The sequence below is a fragment of the Hyperolius riggenbachi genome, chromosome 2 (assembly GCF_040937935.1).
Source record: "Hyperolius riggenbachi isolate aHypRig1 chromosome 2, aHypRig1.pri, whole genome shotgun sequence".
Classification (NCBI taxonomy): domain Eukaryota; kingdom Metazoa; phylum Chordata; class Amphibia; order Anura; family Hyperoliidae; genus Hyperolius; species Hyperolius riggenbachi.
In genome coordinates, this window is record NC_090647.1 from 548,223,337 (window position 1) to 548,241,131 (window position 17,795).

General features: G+C 44.8%; 1 pseudogene; it reads left to right on the plus strand.

Annotated features, from left to right (window-relative positions):
* The first annotated feature begins 30 nt into the window (after positions 1–30).
* Positions 31–149, plus strand: LOC137551001 (5S ribosomal RNA; annotated as a pseudogene).
* Positions 150–17,795: the final 17,646 nt, after the last annotated feature.

The window sequence follows — 17,795 nt, forward strand, 5'->3', positions numbered from 1 at the left end:
TCAAGGCGCAGGAACGGCTCCTTGGATTATGCTTGCGGCCACACTAAGCCAAAAGCGCCCGCTCTCGTCAGATCGCGGATGCTAAGCGGCTGCAGGCCTGGTTAGTAGCTGTGTGGGAGACCGGCTGTGAATTCCAGGTGCTGCAGGCTTTTTTTGGGTTTGCGGTCCAATGGCTATGAGCACGTGGGAAGCCTCACCTTCAAGGCGCAGGAACGGCGCCTTGGATTTTGCCTGTGGCCACACTAAGCCGAAAGCGCCCGCTCTTGTCAGATTGCGGAAGCTAAGCGGCTTCAGGCCTGGTTAGTAGCTGTGTGGGAGACCGGCTGTGAACCTGTGTGGGTAACACAGTTTGCCGATTAGTGGCATATTGTGTGTACGCATGCTGGGTGGGGTTGACTAGAGTTGGGCGAACAGTTCAGCTGTGTTAGCTGAACTGCAGCCGAACTGTTCGGCTGCCCAACCTGTCATTTCGCTGTGGCTCTTACTACTTCCGGGTCGCAATGACCCGGAGTAGTACGTCTGCGCTGGCCCGGCGGAGCGCGTCCTAGATCGCGCTCCTATTGCCGGGCACTCTCTGCGCATGTGTGTGACGTCATGAGTGATGTCACACACATGCGCAGAGGTTTCCTAAGAGGAAACCAAAGTAATATATGACCACCCTATAAATCACACATACACTGACTGACATACAATGACAGCTTTTACCCCAGACTAACTTACCTTAACTGACTCATACTGACTGATACCCAGTCCCAGACATACACACTGTGACAGACACACACTCACTTTAGAATGACATACCCAGACCAACACCTCATCCCATGGACTGTAGCATAGTGCTAACCACAGAGATGAGATTAGGATAAGATTAGACCTCCCCACACACACACACACACCAAACACTTGAACAGGGCATATTGGTGAGCAGCACCACTTAGGAGCAGGAGATGTAGGATTAGATTAGGTGTTACATATCACACATGCACCCCAACACTAGAATAGCTTTCAGGGTGACTAGCACCAATTAGAGTAGGCCAGCATAGTGTAGTGTAGGCCCCGCCCGAAGAGAGTCTACCTTGTCGCTGGTGGGCGGGCTTACAATCCTGTTGGCCAAATGTTTCATTTTTGCCAACTGGATTAACCAAAAGACTCTCAGGGCTGGAACCCACAAGTGCGATTTTGAGAGCATTTTTGGAGCGTTACAGAACGCTAGCGTTTAGCCAAAATGCTCAGCTAATGTAAATGGATGGGGTAACTTCCACTGGAGAGCTTGCGATTCCTCAGATCGCAAACGCAGGACATGGAGCATTTTGGGAGCGTTAGCGCTTCAGTGTAAAGTATATAAACCCTGGCGTAACCGCTCATCAAAACCTGCATGGAGCGATTTTGCTAGCGTTTTAACGTTACCACACACTGTAACAAAATTAAAATTAATTAAAAGGAACAATCAGGCTTTAAAACGCTAATCGCTATTCGCTACACAATCGCAGGCAAATTGATGCACTTTGTAAAATCACTTCTTAAAACGCTCATGAAACCGCTGACAAACTGCTCCTACAAAATGCTGGCGCTTGCGATTAGCGATAGCGTTTTGCAGTGGGTTCCAGGCCTCACTTAAAAAAAAAATGCATGATCAGTTCTGTGGCCCAAGTCATCAATTTGAATGTGTTTTTTATTTCTTCCTGTCCCGAGGTACATCACTCAGTCCACAAAACTAAAGAAGACCTCCAGGAAGCAGTTTTTACTTTCACTTAAGGATTTTAAAAATGATTTCTTTGTGGTTCTTAAAGAACCACTATCGCGGAAAATTAAAAAATGTAAAATACATGTAAACACATACAAATAAGCAGTGTTTCACCCCGATTAAAATGAGCCTTAAATTACTTTTCTCCCATCTTGGTGTCACTTACAGTAGGTAGTAACAATCTGACGGAACCAATAGGTTTTGGTCTAGTCCATCTCTTCATGGGGGATTCTCAGCATGGCCTTTATAACTTTCAAAGACCCTCCTTAAAAATAATTTATATAAAGATCCTGGCAGCCTCCCTGCTCGCTGCACACTTTTGTCGCAGTTAGACGGAGCAACTGCCATTCACTAAGTGCTTTTAAAAATAAAGAAAACCCTAAGAACGCCCCACTAGGAGATGGGCTAGTCCAAAACCTGTTGGTTCTGCCAGATTTCTTCTACCCACTGTAAGTGACAGAAACATAGGAGAAATGTAATTAAGGGCTCATTTTACTCTGGAAGAAATGTACTTCTTATTTGTATGTGTTTACATGTATTTTACATTTTACATTGTTCACGATAATGGTCCTTTAAGCACCTGAGGAACACGTTTATACCCCCCCTATTGACCAGGCCATTGTTTACATTTCCACACTTTACAACTTTAATGGTTTATTGCTCAGTCACGCAACTTAGCACCCAAATGAATGTTACCTCCTTTTCTTCCCACTAATAGAGCTTTCTTTGGGTGGTCTCTGATTGCTGCTGCAATCTTTACAGCCATTAGAAGGGACAGTTAAGTGACAGGGCTGTCCTCTGTACAGCGATGCGCTAGATTGCAGCACTGTACACATTTATTAGCTGTTTATGTCCTTAAGTCAGCTTATCAGCTCCGATTGTGACTGGCAGGCTGATGACAAAACTCCGCTTTGTTTACAGCAGGGAACGCGTGCTCGAGCGAGCGCTCATTCCCTGAAAATCTCGTTTCTGGGGAGATCATGTCACCTGGCATGAGCAAGGAATGAGTAAGCCACTCTGCCACTTGCAATCCTGCGTTAGGCGGTCACAGAGTGGTTAAAGTGATCCGGAACTCAATTTGCACTTCTTTGCAGCCATGGCGACAATACTCTTCTGAGTACAAACTGCTTAGAAACTCACACCTTTTTGGAATTAGAAATTGATTGGCTCATACAATTCCTTTTAAACAGTGCACCTTGCCTGTCTGTTTGCTGATCCATTCCTTCCAACACATTTCCTACATTACATTCAGCATATTGCTCCACCCCCTAGCATCATCTGTGAAGATGTGCTGAATATGGAGAAACCCCAAAAACTGTCCACTAAAATATTGCCACATCATCATTCTAATTACCTAATTATGCTTCTGTCATGTTTTAATTTCTGTTACTTCTCCCCATTACACCCTGTTGTTTATTTACCATGACTTTCTCATCAAATGTACAGCCATGCATCAGCCACATGCCAGAGTGTCACAGTAGCCAGTGTGGCAAGATGATTGGTTGTGTCCCTGATGACATCAAAATGGGCCCTGATGACATCACAATAGTCAGAAAAGCATAAATAGGATGCTCTGGAGTCTCTTGAAGCAGATGATGTTAGACCTCTGGGGGCTCCTGGACTGTGTTAGGTGTGCAAGGTGTCTTGCAAGGCGGCTATGGTAACAAAAAGTGCAGTTAGTTAATTATGGTATTTTTTTTTTCTTAGGATGGCTACCTTAGCTTAATATAGTAGGTTATATTTGTTGGTTGCATGGTTAGGTTAGTTAATTATAGTAGATTGGTTTTTGTTGGTTGGATAACAAATTATAGCTAGCTTCCAACTGACATTTATGCTCCATCTCTCCTTCTATTAACGCATTTCTGATACCGTTTATTTGTTTGGCCGGAACTACTATTATTTGCTTAGTGTAGGCAGCCCATTCTTCCTCATCTTACAATGGGGATCATTAAAATGAACCAGCCTGTTAGAGAGAATGAGCAAAGAAAACCTGTTGCTGAACTCTGGGGCCTCTAAGGCAAGTAGAAGAGTTCATGTTGTCTTTGTTTTCCACTCTTAGGGGGTCATGTGGTCCTCTTCGCTGCTTGTCCAGTCTGTGCATTCGTACAACTGTAAAGTGGGGAATGAGGGGGATACCGCTTTACGGAGGACAGATGAGCAGTACCCCGGTCAAACTGAGTGAAAGCAAGGGGAGTCAAGACTAGCTTGTTCTCCTCTGTGTGGACACCCAGGGAGCAGGAGGAAACCAAAGTAATTTATGACCACTCCTTTTGTTTATATATTTCTGATATAAACAGCTTGTGTGGAAGTTGTTGTCGTTAGTGTGAGTAGTCTATTCTTAATCAACTTACACTGAGGATTTACATGAGCTAGACTGCCGCTGAACTCCAGGGGCCCCTAGGGCACTTACAGAGTTTTAGGTTGTCCTTGTCGCATAGTCTTAGGTGGTCATACGGTCCTCTTCGCTGCTCATCAGGTCTGTGCATTCGTACAACTGTAAAGTGGGGAATGAGGGGGCTACCGCTTTACGGAGGACGGATGAGCAGTACCCCAGTCAAATAAGAGGAAACCAAAGTAATATATGACCACCCTATAAATCACACATACACTGACTGACATACAATGACAGCTTTTACCCCAGACTAACTTACCTTAACTGACTCATACTGACTGATACCCAGTCCCAGACATACACACTGTGACAGACACACACTCACTTTAGAATGACATACCCAGACCAACACCTCATCCCATGGACTGTAGCATAGTGCTAACCACAGAGATGAGATTAGGATAAGATTAGACCTCCCCACACACACACACACCAAACACTTGAACAGGGCATATTGGTGAGCAGCATCACTTAGGAGCAGGAGATGTAGGATTAGATTAGGTGTTACATATCACACATGCACCCCAACACTAGAATAGCTTTCAGGGTGACTAGCACCAATTAGAGTAGGCCAGCATAGTGTAGTGTAGGCCCCGCCCGAAGAGAGTCTACCTTGTCGCTGGTGGGCGGGCTTACAATCCTGTTGGCCAAAGGTTTCATTTTTGCCAACTGGATTAACCAAAAGACTCTCCGGGCTGGAACCCACAAGTGCGATTTTGAGAGCATTTTTGGAGCGTTACAGAACGCTAGCGTTTAGCCAAAATGCTCAGCTAATGTAAATGGATGGGGTAACTTCCACTGGAGCGCTTGCGATTCCTCAAATCGCAAACGCAGGACATGGAGCATTTTGGGAGCGTTAGCGCTTCAGTGTAAAGTATATAAACCCTGGCGTAACCGCTCATCAAAACCTGCATGGAGCGATTTTGCTAGCGTTTTAACGTTACCACACACTGTAACAAAATTAAAATTAATTAAAAGGAACAATCAGGCTTTAAAACGCTAATCGCTATTCGCTACACAATCGCAGGCAAATTGATGCACTTTGTAAAATCACTTCCTAAAACGCTCATGAAACCGCTGACAAACTGCTCCTACAAAATGCTGGCGCTTGCGATTAGCGATAGCGTTTTGCAGTGGGTTCCAGGCCTCACTTAAAAAAAAAATGCATGATCAGTTCTGTGGCCCAAGTCATCAATTTGAATGTGTTTTTTTATTTCTTCCTGTCCCGAGGTACATCACTCAGTCCACAAAACTAAAGAAGACCTCCAGGAAGCAGTTTTTACTTTCACTTAAAGAGACTCTGTAACAACAAAAACCTCCCCTGGGGGGTACTCACCTCGGGTGAGGGAAGCCTCCGGATCCTAATGAAGCTTCCCACGCCGTCCTCTGTCCCACGGGGGTCTCGCCGCAGCCCTCCGAACAGCCGGCGACTGTGCCGACTGTCAGTTCAATATTTACCTTTGCTGGCTCCAGCGGGGGCGCTGTGGCGACTTTCGGCACGGAAATAGACGGAAATACCCGATCTCCGTCGGGTCCGCTCTACTGCGCAGGCGCCGGAAACTTGCGCCTGCGCAGTAGAGCAGACCCGACGGCGATCGGGTATTTCCGCCTACTTCGGCGCCGAGAGGCATCAGAGCGCCTGCGCAGGAGCCAGGAAGGTAAATAATGACGTCACCGCTGCCCGGACTGCACGGAGGGCTACAGCGAGACCCCCGAGGGACGCAGGACGGCGTGGGAAGCCTCATTAGGATCCTGAGGCTTCCCCCACCCGAGGTGAGTACCCCCCAGGGGCCGTTTTGGCGTTACAGTTCCTCTTTAAGGATTTTAAAAATGATTTCTTTGTGGTTCTTAAAGAACCACTATCGCGGAAAATTAAAAAATGTAAAATACATGTAAACACATACAAATAAGCAGTGTTTCACCCCAATTAAAATGAGCCTTAAATTACTTTTCTCCCATCTTGGTGTCACTTACAGTAGGTAGTAACAATCTGACGGAACCAATAGGTTTTGGTCTAGTCCATCTCTTCATGGGGGATTCTCAGCATGGCCTTTATAACTTTCAAAGACCCTCCTTAAAAATAATTTATATAAAGATCCTGGCAGCCTCCCTGCTCGCTGCACACTTTTGTCGCAGTTAGACGGAGCAACTGCCATTCACTAAGTGCTTTTAAAAATAAAGAAAACCCTAAGAACACCCCACTAGGAGATGGGCTAGTCCAAAACCTGTTGGTTCTGCCAGATTTCTTCTACCCACTGTAAGTGACAGAAACATAAGAGAAATGTAATTAAGGGCTCATTTTACTCTGGAAGAAATGTACTTCTTATTTGTATGTGTTTACATGTATTTTACATTTTACATTGTTCACGATAATGGTCCTTTAAGCACCTGAGGAACACGTTTATACCCCCCCTATTGACCAGGCCATTATTTACATTTCCACACTTTACAACTTTAATGGTTTATTGCTCAGTCATGCAACTTAGCACCCAAATGAATGTTACCTCCTTTTCTTCCCACTAATAGAGCTTTCTTTGGGTGGTCTCTGATTGCTGCTGCAATCTTTACAGCCATTAGAAGGGACAGTTAAGTGACAGGGCTGTCCTCTGTACAGCGATGCGCTAGATTGCAGCACTGTACACATTTATTAGCTGTTTATGTCCTTAAGTCAGCTTATCAGCTCCGATTGTGACTGGCAGGCTGATGACAAAACTCCGCTTTGTTTACAGCAGGGAACGCGTGCTCGAGCGAGCGCTCATTCCCTGAAAATCTCGTTTCTGGGGAGATCATGTCACCTGGCATGAGCAAGGAATGAGTAAGCCACTCTGCCACTTGCAATCCTGCGTTAGGCGGTCGCAGAGTGGTTAAAGTGATCCGGAACTCAATTTGCACTTCTTTGCAGCCATGGCGACAATACTCTTCTGAGTACAAACTGCTTAGAAACTCACACCTTTTTGGAATTAGAAATTGATTGGCTCATACAATTCCTTTTAAACAGTGCACCTTGCCTGTCTGTTTGCTGATCCATTCCTTCCAACACATTTCCTACATTACATTCAGCATATTGCTCCACCCCCTAGCATCATCTGTGAAGATGTGCTGAATATGGAGAAACCCCAAAAACTGTCCACTAAAATATTGCCACATCATCATTCTAATTACCTAATTATGCTTCTGTCATGTTTTAATTTCTGTTACTTCTCCCCATTACACCCTGTTGTTTATTTACCATGACTTTCTCATCAAATGTACAGCCATGCATCAGCCACATGCCAGAGTGTCACAGTAGCCAGTGTGGCAAGATGATTGGTTGTGTCCCTGATGACATCAAAATGGGCCCTGATGACATCACAATAGTCAGAAAAGCATAAATAGGATGCTCTGGAGTCTCTTGAAGCAGATGATGTTAGACCTCTGGGGGCTCCTGGACTGTGTTAGGTGTGCAAGGTGTCTTGCAAGGCGGCTATGGTAACAAAAAGTGCAGTTAGTTAATTATGGTATTTTTTTTTTCTTAGGATGGCTACCTTAGCTTAATATAGTAGGTTATATTTGTTGGTTGCATGGTTAGGTTAGTTAATTATAGTAGATTGGTTTTTGTTGGTTGGATAACAAATTATAGCTAGCTTCCAACTGACATTTATGCTCCATCTCTCCTTCTATTAACGCATTTCTGATACCGTTTATTTGTTTGGCCGGAACTACTATTATTTGCTTAGTGTAGGCAGCCCATTCTTCCTCATCTTACAATGGGGATCATTAAAATGAACCAGCCTGTTAGAGAGAATTAGCAAAGAAAACCTGTTGCTGAACTCTGGGGCCTCTAAGGCAAGTAGAAGAGTTCATGTTGTCTTTGTTTTCCACTCTTAGGGGGTCATGTGGTCCTCTTCGCTGCTTGTCCAGTCTGTGCATTCGTACAACTGTAAAGTGGGGAATGAGGGGGATACCGCTTTACGGAGGACAGATGAGCAGTACCCCGGTCAAACTAAGTGAAAGCAAGGGGAGTCAAGACTAGCTTGTTCTCCTCTGTGTGGACACCCAGGGAGCAGGAGGAAACCAAAGTAATTTATGACCACTCCTTTTGTTTATATATTTCTGATATAAACAGCTTGTGTGGAAGTTGTTGTCGTTAGTGTGAGTAGTCTATTCTTAATCAACTTACACTGAGGATTTACATGAGCTAGACTGCCGCTGAACTCCAGGGGCCCCTAGGGCACTTACAGAGTTTTAGGTTGTCCTTGTCGCATAGTCTTAGGTGGTCATACGGTCCTCTTCGCTGCTCATCAGGTCTGTGCATTCGTACAACTGTAAAGTGGGGAATGAGGGGGCTACCGCTTTACGGAGGACGGATGAGCAGTACCCCAGTCAAATAAGAGGAAACCAAAGTAATATATGACCACCCTATAAATCACACATACACTGACTGACATACAATGACAGCTTTTACCCCAGACTAACTTACCTTAACTGACTCATACTGACTGATACCCAGTCCCAGACATACACACTGTGACAGACACACACTCACTTTAGAATGACATACCCAGACCAACACCTCATCCCATGGACTGTAGCATAGTGCTAACCACAGAGATGAGATTAGGATAAGATTAGACCTCCCCACACACACACACACCAAACACTTGAACAGGGCATATTGGTGAGCAGCATCACTTAGGAGCAGGAGATGTAGGATTAGATTAGGTGTTACATATCACACATGCACCCCAACACTAGAATAGCTTTCAGGGTGACTAGCACCAATTAGAGTAGGCCAGCATAGTGTAGTGTAGGCCCCGCCCGAAGAGAGTCTACCTTGTCGCTGGTGGGCGGGCTTACAATCCTGTTGGCCAAAGGTTTCATTTTTGCCAACTGGATTAACCAAAAGACTCTCAGGGCTGGAACCCACAAGTGCGATTTTGAGAGCATTTTTGGAGCGTTACAGAACGCTAGCGTTTAGCCAAAATGCTCAGCTAATGTAAATGGATGGGGTAACTTCCACTGGAGCGCTTGCGATTCCTCAAATCGCAAACGCAGGACATGGAGCATTTTGGGAGCGTTAGCGCTTCAGTGTAAAGTATATAAACCCTGGCGTAACCGCTCATCAAAACCTGCATGGAGCGATTTTGCTAGCGTTTTAACGTTACCACACACTGTAACAAAATTAAAATTAATTAAAAGGAACAATCAGGCTTTAAAACGCTAATCGCTATTCGCTACACAATCGCAGGCAAATTGATGCACTTTGTAAAATCACTTCCTAAAACGCTCATGAAACCGCTGACAAACTGCTCCTACAAAATGCTGGCGCTTGCGATTAGCGATAGCGTTTTGCAGTGGGTTCCAGGCCTCACTTAAAAAAAAAATGCATGATCAGTTCTGTGGCCCAAGTCATCAATTTGAATGTGTTTTTTTATTTCTTCCTGTCCCGAGGTACATCACTCAGTCCACAAAACTAAAGAAGACCTCCAGGAAGCAGTTTTTACTTTCACTTAAAGAGACTCTGTAACAACAAAAACCTCCCCTGGGGGGTACTCACCTCGGGTGAGGGAAGCCTCCGGATCCTAATGAAGCTTCCCACGCCGTCCTCTGTCCCACGGGGGTCTCGCCGCAGCCCTCCGAACAGCCGGCGACTGTGCCGACTGTCAGTTCAATATTTACCTTTGCTGGCTCCAGCGGGGGCGCTGTGGCGACTTTCGGCACGGAAATAGACGGAAATACCCGATCTCCGTCGGGTCCGCTCTACTGCGCAGGCGCCGGAAACTTGCGCCTGCGCAGTAGAGCAGACCCGACGGCGATCGGGTATTTCCGCCTACTTCGGCGCCGAGAGGCATCAGAGCGCCTGCGCAGGAGCCAGGAAGGTAAATAATGACGTCACCGCTGCCCGGACTGCACGGAGGGCTACAGCGAGACCCCCGAGGGACGCAGGACGGCGTGGGAAGCCTCATTAGGATCCTGAGGCTTCCCCCACCCGAGGTGAGTACCCCCCAGGGGCCGTTTTGGCGTTACAGTTCCTCTTTAAGGATTTTAAAAATGATTTCTTTGCGGAAAATTAAAAAATGTAAAATACATGTAAACACATACAAATAAGCAGTGTTTCACCCCAATTAAAATGAGCCTTAAATTACTTTTCTCCCATCTTGGTGTCACTTACAGTAGGTAGTAACAATCTGACGGAACCAATAGGTTTTGGTCTAGTCCATCTCTTCATGGGGGATTCTCAGCATGGCCTTTATAACTTTCAAAGACCCTCCTTAAAAATAATTTATATAAAGATCCTGGCAGCCTCCCTGCTCGCTGCACACTTTTGTCGCAGTTAGACGGAGCAACTGCCATTCACTAAGTGCTTTTAAAAATAAAGAAAACCCTAAGAACACCCCACTAGGAGATGGGCTAGTCCAAAACCTGTTGGTTCTGCCAGATTTCTTCTACCCACTGTAAGTGACAGAAACATAGGAGAAATGTAATTAAGGGCTCATTTTACTCTGGAAGAAATGTACTTCTTATTTGTATGTGTTTACATGTATTTTACATTTTACATTGTTCACGATAATGGTCCTTTAAGCACCTGAGGAACACGTTTATACCCCCCCTATTGACCAGGCCATTGTTTACATTTCCACACTTTACAACTTTAATGGTTTATTGCTCAGTCATGCAACTTAGCACCCAAATGAATGTTACCTCCTTTTCTTCCCACTAATAGAGCTTTCTTTGGGTGGTCTCTGATTGCTGCTGCAATCTTTACAGCCATTAGAAGGGACAGTTAAGTGACAGGGCTGTCCTCTGTACAGCGATGCGCTAGATTGCAGCACTGTACACATTTATTAGCTGTTTATGTCCTTAAGTCAGCTTATCAGCTCCGATTGTGACTGGCAGGCTGATGACAAAACTCCGCTTTGTTTACAGCAGGGAACGCGTGCTCGAGCGAGCGCTCATTCCCTGAAAATCTCGTTTCTGGGGAGATCATGTCACCTGGCATGAGCAAGGAATGAGTAAGCCACTCTGCCACTTGCAATCCTGCGTTAGGCGGTCGCAGAGTGGTTAAAGTGATCCGGAACTCAATTTGCACTTCTTTGCAGCCATGGCGACAATACTCTTCTGAGTACAAACTGCTTAGAAACTCACACCTTTTTGGAATTAGAAATTGATTGGCTCATACAATTCCTTTTAAACAGTGCACCTTGCCTGTCTGTTTGCTGATCCATTCCTTCCAACACATTTCCTACATTACATTCAGCATATTGCTCCACCCCCTAGCATCATCTGTGAAGATGTGCTGAATATGGAGAAACCCCAAAAACTGTCCACTAAAATATTGCCACATCATCATTCTAATTACCTAATTATGCTTCTGTCATGTTTTAATTTCTGTTACTTCTCCCCATTACACCCTGTTGTTTATTTACCATGACTTTCTCATCAAATGTACAGCCATGCATCAGCCACATGCCAGAGTGTCACAGTAGCCAGTGTGGCAAGATGATTGGTTGTGTCCCTGATGACATCAAAATGGGCCCTGATGACATCACAATAGTCAGAAAAGCATAAATAGGATGCTCTGGAGTCTCTTGAAGCAGATGATGTTAGACCTCTGGGGGCTCCTGGACTGTGTTAGGTGTGCAAGGTGTCTTGCAAGGCGGCTATGGTAACAAAAAGTGCAGTTAGTTAATTATGGTATTTTTTTTTTCTTAGGATGGCTACCTTAGCTTAATATAGTAGGTTATATTTGTTGGTTGCATGGTTAGGTTAGTTAATTATAGTAGATTGGTTTTTGTTGGTTGGATAACAAATTATAGCTAGCTTCCAACTGACATTTATGCTCCATCTCTCCTTCTATTAACGCATTTCTGATACCGTTTATTTGTTTGGCCGGAACTACTATTATTTGCTTAGTGTAGGCAGCCCATTCTTCCTCATCTTACAATGGGGATCATTAAAATGAACCAGCCTGTTAGAGAGAATTAGCAAAGAAAACCTGTTGCTGAACTCTGGGGCCTCTAAGGCAAGTAGAAGAGTTCATGTTGTCTTTGTTTTCCACTCTTAGGGGGTCATGTGGTCCTCTTCGCTGCTTGTCCAGTCTGTGCATTCGTACAACTGTAAAGTGGGGAATGAGGGGGATACCGCTTTACGGAGGACAGATGAGCAGTACCCCGGTCAAACTGAGTGAAAGCAAGGGGAGTCAAGACTAGCTTGTTCTCCTCTGTGTGGACACCCAGGGAGCAGGAGGAAACCAAAGTAATTTATGACCACTCCTTTTGTTTATATATTTCTGATATAAACAGCTTGTGTGGAAGTTGTTGTCGTTAGTGTGAGTAGTCTATTCTTAATCAACTTACACTGAGGATTTACATGAGCTAGACTGCCGCTGAACTCCAGGGGCCCCTAGGGTACTTACAGAGTTTTAGGTTGTCCTTGTCGCATAGTCTTAGGTGGTCATACGGTCCTCTTCGCTGCTCATCAGGTCTGTGCATTCGTACAACTGTAAAGTGGGGAATGAGGGGGCTACCGCTTTACGGAGGACGGATGAGCAGTACCCCAGTCAAATAAGAGGAAACCAAAGTAATATATGACCACCCTATAAATCACACATACACTGACTGACATACAATGACAGCTTTTACCCCAGACTAACTTACCTTAACTGACTCATACTGACTGATACCCAGTCCCAGACATACACACTGTGACAGACACACACTCACTTTAGAATGACATACCCAGACCAACACCTCATCCCATGGACTGTAGCATAGTGCTAACCACAGAGATGAGATTAGGATAAGATTAGACCTCCCCACACACACACACACCAAACACTTGAACAGGGCATATTGGTGAGCAGCATCACTTAGGAGCAGGAGATGTAGGATTAGATTAGGTGTTACATATCACACATGCACCCCAACACTAGAATAGCTTTCAGGGTGACTAGCACCAATTAGAGTAGGCCAGCATAGTGTAGTGTAGGCCCCGCCCGAAGAGAGTCTACCTTGTCGCTGGTGGGCGGGCTTACAATCCTGTTGGCCAAAGGTTTCATTTTTGCCAACTGGATTAACCAAAAGACTCTCAGGGCTGGAACCCACAAGTGCGATTTTGAGAGCATTTTTGGAGCGTTACAGAACGCTAGCGTTTAGCCAAAATGCTCAGCTAATGTAAATGGATGGGGTAACTTCCACTGGAGCGCTTGCGATTCCTCAAATCGCAAACGCAGGACATGGAGCATTTTGGGAGCGTTAGCGCTTCAGTGTAAAGTATATAAACCCTGGCGTAACCGCTCATCAAAACCTGCATGGAGCGATTTTGCTAGCGTTTTAACGTTACCACACACTGTAACAAAATTAAAATTAATTAAAAGGAACAATCAGGCTTTAAAACGCTAATCGCTATTCGCTACACAATCGCAGGCAAATTGATGCACTTTGTAAAATCACTTCCTAAAACGCTCATGAAACCGCTGACAAACTGCTCCTACAAAATGCTGGCGCTTGCGATTAGCGATAGCGTTTTGCAGTGGGTTCCAGGCCTCACTTAAAAAAAAAATGCATGATCAGTTCTGTGGCCCAAGTCATCAATTTGAATGTGTTTTTTTATTTCTTCCTGTCCCGAGGTACATCACTCAGTCCACAAAACTAAAGAAGACCTCCAGGAAGCAGTTTTTACTTTCACTTAAAGAGACTCTGTAACAACAAAAACCTCCCCTGGGGGGTACTCACCTCGGGTGAGGGAAGCCTCCGGATCCTAATGAAGCTTCCCACGCCGTCCTCTGTCCCACGGGGGTCTCGCCGCAGCCCTCCGAACAGCCGGCGACTGTGCCGACTGTCAGTTCAATATTTACCTTTGCTGGCTCCAGCGGGGGCGCTGTGGCGACTTTCGGCACGGAAATAGACGGAAATACCCGATCTCCGTCGGGTCCGCTCTACTGCGCAGGCGCCGGAAACTTGCGCCTGCGCAGTAGAGCAGACCCGACGGCGATCGGGTATTTCCGCCTACTTCGGCGCCGAGAGGCATCAGAGCGCCTGCGCAGGAGCCAGGAAGGTAAATAATGACGTCACCGCTGCCCGGACTGCACGGAGGGCTACAGCGAGACCCCCGAGGGACGCAGGACGGCGTGGGAAGCCTCATTAGGATCCTGAGGCTTCCCCCACCCGAGGTGAGTACCCCCCAGGGGCCGTTTTGGCGTTACAGTTCCTCTTTAAGGATTTTAAAAATGATTTCTTTGTGGTTCTTAAAGAACCACTATCGCGGAAAATTAAAAAATGTAAAATACATGTAAACACATACAAATAAGCAGTGTTTCACCCCAATTAAAATGAGCCTTAAATTACTTTTCTCCCATCTTGGTGTCACTTACAGTAGGTAGTAACAATCTGACGGAACCAATAGGTTTTGGTCTAGTCCATCTCTTCATGGGGGATTCTCAGCATGGCCTTTATAACTTTCAAAGACCCTCCTTAAAAATAATTTATATAAAGATCCTGGATCAAGGAGATGCTGATTTTCTGAGTTAGAGTTGGTGAACACCTAAAAGCGCTAGCATACTCGCAAACGCTCAGTGCTTTTGGGAGAGATTTTTCAAGGCGATTCTAGGCATGTGCCTAGCGATTTTCTATTTATAACTGGTGATTTTTGGAGCGTTTTTGTGTAGCTTTTTTTAGGGGGGTTACAGTACAACTGCTAGTGTACTGGTTGTGTCACAAAAACGCTTGGAACATCGCTCTATTCTAGTGCTTTTTCCACTTTCCTATAGTTAACATTGAGGCTGAATCGCCTCAGAAATAAAAGGGCCCTTTTCCACAAGCAGCGATTGCAATGCTAAATCGCAAACTGCTAGTGATTTTTAAATCGCTACAGTTTGTTTTTTAACATAGGGATCGCGGTAGGTAATTACCACTACCGCAATTTGTTTTTTACTGAAGCGCGATCGCGCCTCGATTTTGCTATGCATTGCATTGCATAGCAAAAGCGTGATCGCAATCGCCAGGAAATTGCAGGGGAATTTTGGACTTTGCTGAAACGCAATCACTAGCGTTTAGCACGAAAGTTAGCGATTGCTAGTGGAAAGGGCCCTTTTCCACTAGCAATCACAAATGCCGGCGATTGTGATTTTTCATTCATTCTGTTATGCGATTGCAATTTTTCATTTGCATTGCATTATCACTCTAAAAATCGCTCCAGAAAGCGATTGTGATTTGTGATTCCCAAATCAAATCACTATAGTGGAAAATACGGTACTTATCCGTTAGCTGGGCGCATCCTCTAGGTGGCGACAAAACACCACCAGAGTTACATCTTTCCCTACTATCCATGTCGGCCTGGAGGGGGAATAGTAATTAGAGCCACCTACCGGATGCGCCCGGCTAACGGATAAGTACCGAAAATACCTCTCATGATTTCTATGATAAAGCAACAACCCTATCGATTTAAAAATCACTAGCGATTTTGCGAATCAGCTGTGTAGTGGGAAAAGGCCTAAATGCAGCAGGACCTGCATTTGGGAGAAAATTACATCGCTTTGGTGTGATCTATGGATCCATCCCATTAAGAAACATCAGCCAATCGCTTTTGAAAGCGCTGGTGTTTTAAAAAGCGCTCAGAAGTGCTTTCAAAAGCAGTAGAGTTTCGAAAAGCGCTTGGGTAATGTCTTTCTATGGGCTAGTTTGCATTAAGGTGCCAATACATCGTACAATATTTTATTTTTTTTCGATTCATTTCTTTCAATTATTCTGTTAGATCGAATATAAAGATTTTTCCAACATGTCAGATCAGATTTTTATTGGAAGAAAACAAACGGGATAGTCATTCGTTTTTCTTAATCCAAAAAAAAAAAAGATTCTTTTTGACTTTCATTAGATCGTTTTAGTTGAATAAAAATGGAAAATGTAACGTTTTTATTGTACCATGTATGGGCATCATTACAGTGATGTGACTTTTTCCCTAGCGCAAGTCCTGCAGCATTTTGGAGGCAATTACGCCTCAATGTAAAAAATAGGAAAACTGTAAAATCAACAGAGCAAATAATAGAAGATCGCTAGGCACATGCTGGGAATTGCTACTGCAAATCGCCGCAACAATTGCTAGGCGTTTGCGATTACAATTAGCAATTTGGTGTGAACTTGCCCTAAGGCCCGTTACACACCAAAAGCGTGCAGGAGAACGGCTCCTGCACGCGTTGCGGCGTGTCGTCGGGAAACTCTGGTGCGACGCTGAGTAGCGGCGGTAGTAGTTAATTACCCCGAAGGGGAAACGGCGATTCCCGACGATAAAATGCACCGGGATGCGTCGTACCGCAACGTATCGAAACGCAGCGTCGGGTGTGAAAGGTAAAAGGAAAGTCTATGGACTTTCCTTTTACCTTGGTTAACGCAAAGTATAGACTTTGCGTTAAAACGCCAGAAGTGGGCTCTGGTGTGAACTTGCCCTAAATGCAAAATTGGATGCAATTTGGATGCAGCTTAAAACTGGTACAATCTAAATTGGCAGCAGCTGCATCGGATTGGCTCAGTTCCAAACTGCCTAAAATCATTCACATTTTGCCTCAGCTTGAAAAATTAGCATATCATTGAACATCAAGGATAGTCGCCATCACCGAAGCACGGCCATGTGATCTTTGTAAAGATACACACTAGCCAGATGTGGTAAATTATCGACATTTTCCTGATATCAATCGTTCACCACCTTGTCTCACTTGATATTCGATCAGATCTCAGGACAGATCTTATGTAAATGTATGCAGCTTGGAACTGGACCCATCAAAGGCAGAAGCATACTTTCCATTTTAATAGGTTCAGTTTCAAGCTACATTAATTTGCATATCATTTGCATTAACTCAAAACTTAGAATCTCATATGCCAAGTCTAGAGTTCGCCAGTATTAGGCCTCGTTCACATCTAAAATCGTAATCGCAAACGTTTTGTGCGGCAGTTTTTTCCCCCCCTCCCTGTGCTCCACTTTTTGGTAAAAGCGATTTTCTAAGGGCTTTTCTAGAGCGGTTTTTAAATTCACTGCCTGACGCAAGTCAGGAGGTGAACTCTTTGACCGATTTTGCTAGCGTTTTAAGTTAATGTACACTGTAACAAAATTAAAAATAATTGAAAAGACCAATCGGACTTTAAAACGCTAATTGCTACACAAGCGCCGGCAAATTGATTACACTTTCTAAAATCGCTCCCTAAAACGCTCATGAAATCGCTTACAAACTGCTCATACAAAACGCTAGCGATTGCGATTAGCAATAGTGTTTTGTAGTGGGTTCCAGGCCTCAAGGTTGAGGCACGTACTCTATTAGATAGATAGATGCGGCGTATGCTACAACGCGGGTCGGCTAGTATAATAAAATATCTTAGGCCTAGTGCACACCAGAGCGGTTCTGCTGCGGTTTGCGATCTGCTTGCGGGTGCGGATCCGCTAGGGTAATGTATTTCAATGGGCTGGTGCACACCAGAGCGGGAGGCGTTTTGCAGAAACGCATACTCCCGGGCTGCTGCAGATTTTGGATTGCGGATGCGTTTCTGCCTCAATGTTAAGTATAGGAAAAACGCAAACCGCTCTGAAAAACGGCACTTCAGAGCGGTTTGCCAGGCGTTTTTTGTTACAGTAGCTGTTCAGTAACAGCTTTACTGTAACAATATCTGAAATCTACTACACCAAAAACGCTTCACA